The sequence below is a fragment of the Dermacentor albipictus genome, chromosome 1 (assembly GCF_038994185.2).
Source record: "Dermacentor albipictus isolate Rhodes 1998 colony chromosome 1, USDA_Dalb.pri_finalv2, whole genome shotgun sequence".
NCBI lineage: Eukaryota > Metazoa > Arthropoda > Arachnida > Ixodida > Ixodidae > Dermacentor > Dermacentor albipictus.
The window spans coordinates 209,639,233-209,642,182 of record NC_091821.1 but is presented as its reverse complement, the minus strand read 5'-3'; positions in this window follow the sequence as shown (position 1 = coordinate 209,642,182).

Genomic DNA, 2,950 nt, shown 5'->3' with positions numbered 1-2,950 from the left:
CCACGTCCCAAGTTCACGTACAAACGTGCACGGTTATTCCTTCTGAGGTCAGCGACAAGCTGTCCCATCATACTTCAAAACCACGATTTCCACTTATTGTGTAGGATCCCACCCCTCTTTATAACGCCCTGCGTGACATTAAGAGTATTGAAATAAGCAAATTCAGTTGATCCATCCTTACGCAGTTTTTACGATTGCTATCGCGATCGTTAAGCAAACAAAACAGCAATGGCAGACGAAGCTTAAGCAACACGGTTACTCACTACGAGCGTGTGATGGAGTCAACCCTCACTAACTCTTATAATAAAGAAATTGCGACCACGTGCGAACGAGCTCATCAGCTCGCACGTTTCGTCGTTACAGAGCTGAGACGTGAATTTGACCGTAACACCATACTAGCATGCATCCGTTCACGTGTAAATAAGCAGAAACCTAACAAGTCGCCCAGATGTCTCGTTATCGCGACAACGTGCACGACACTGTTAGCCAAAACACAATATGTCCGTAAATACACGAGCTGTTAAATTCAGCAGCGCGACCGGCCATCACGGGCTGCGAATTCTGAAATCGCGATACAAACGACAACAAAGTTCTATTATCCCGAACGAACGCAGTTTTACTATTACTTTGGAAATCCCTGTTACGCAAACAAAACGCCAACAGCACACGTACCGAAGTTTAAGCGACACGGTTATCACTATGAGCACGCGAAGGAATCATTCAAGTAAGAAAAAGTTTCACTGTTAGGTACTAAAAAATACGACCTCTTGCGAACAAGCCATTAAGTCTAACAGTCTCACAAGTCGCCCTAAAGTTTAGTTATTCCAAGAAAAGTGCATGCACTGTTAGTAAGAATATAGCAGCCCTAAAGACAGGCGTATTAAAATTCAGCAGCGCTGCCGGCCATAACGTGCAGAAATGTGCCCCGACCGCGATACAAATGCGTACAAAATTTCAGCTATTTCAAGCTTACGCAGTTGTACGATTGATTGCTATCGCAATCACGGTTACGCAAAGAAAACGCAAACAAAGCTGAAGCAAGGCTCTTCTGGAGAGTGTGTGTCGGGAAGCTATTATAATTAACATTCATTTTCTTATTATTCGCCACTGCATGTTCAGTAAAAACAACGATAACTTTCGTGGGCTCATCCTGTGTGCTACAGGGGAGTTAACGGTTCTGAAGTTTCGAATTCAGAATTTTTTTTAGCGGATATCAGCGCTGCGCAGAAATATAGGACAGAGTAAGCTCAGAAGTTTGCAGAAAAGTAGTACGATGCGATCAAACACAACACAAAGCATGGTCAATCGCCGATTGATGTTACCGTCGCTGCAAAAGATGGGGATGTACTACAATGCCCGTCCTTCGATTATGCGCAGACACGACACTTGCGGGGCTGCTAATAGAAAAACATTGATTTCATGAACTGTCACTTACCTCTTGATAGGCGTAAGACGTACAGGCGCCGCAGAAATGGAGCTCCAAAGCGCATGGCAAAAACGTTCACCTGGAGCTGACCAATGCTCACCCTGGAACTCATGAGCACATGGCACAACGACACAACCACCACGTTCAAAGAGAGCGCGCGAACTGAGCGTGTGAAAGCGCGGAGCACACCAACTCAGCAACCTTTGCAAGCCTTCAGGCATTCCGAGCTTGCAAAGAAGGGTGAAGAGATCCAATAAGACCACGTCGTTAAGTCATGTGACCGACTACGCGCAAATCAGCGCAAAGCGTGCGTGTACATGTATGCAACAGACAGTGGTGATTCGACTGGGTAAAGACAGTCACTGCTCTGTACAACGGCAGGGGTTGCAGGCGTTGCAGAGCTTGCCGTACTCCTCTTTCTCGACATGTTCGGAGAGCGTGGGAGCATAGGACACGATTGATTCGGTTACGCGGGTTACGCTTTGCGGTAGGTGGTAATGCGCAGCTGTTCCGGCGTTCTACCTGCCGCTTTGTGACGTTTCCTCCCGATATGCTTGTGCAGTTTCGGTCGTTCATTTCAACTTCTCCATTTATCGTCTGCATTGGAAGTTTGATTATGAGTGCAGCAACTTCATATTGCTGGCTGACATGTCTTTTTCGGAAGAGCGTGCGCTGAAGGCAGCCGTGGTAGAGATTTATATGCCGCGATATGATCACATAGTACGTGTTGGACTGTGTGTTGGTCCCACATAAGGCCGGTATGGGACATCCCGTTGAACACATCCTTCGGACATCCATAGGATTAAAGTTTTGGGATTTTGTTTAGATCCCAGAAGTTTAATCGTGTGGATGTCTGAAGGATGTCTTAAATAGGACATCCCGAAATTAATGTCCACATGTTATCCACTGGACATCCTGACCGGGACTTGGACGTTCGGATCTTATCGGGATGTCCAGAGGATATTCGTGGTCCAATGGGTATACACGCCCCCTGACGCACCGCTAAATCAGGTTCCTAGCGGAACGTGGTCAGCGTCCCACGTTCCGCTGCCGCTACGTGTGCTGTGCGCACGCGCGTCAGTGTTCCCGGTAGCGTTTTGCTGAGCGGCTGCGTGCCAATTGTTGCGATAGGCCGGTCTGAGCGGAGCGGACCGTAAACGCTCTGCTAAAACTCTCTAATAGAGACTTTTAGCTTGTACGCTATTCCGGTAAACGGGAGCGGTTTGGGCGGATTACCGGATGGTCGGGGCGTAAACGTGAGCGGTGAAGCCGCCTGGTGTTGTAGAGCTCAACCAGACAAACGCATAGCTAAAACTGCAGTAACTCACCATATCCTGCTTCGCCACTCGTGCAAATTTTTGGCAGCGGCGTAATTGTGAACACGGTTACGCCACTGTCGAAGTGCTGGAGCGCTGGAGGCGGTACTTTGTTGCAGTGATGTCTGCGGTGGTGATTTGGAAGTATGGTCCGCAATTTGTATGGGTTGCTGTGATGTGCTGTTGTTTGCCATGCGCTTAAAAGCTT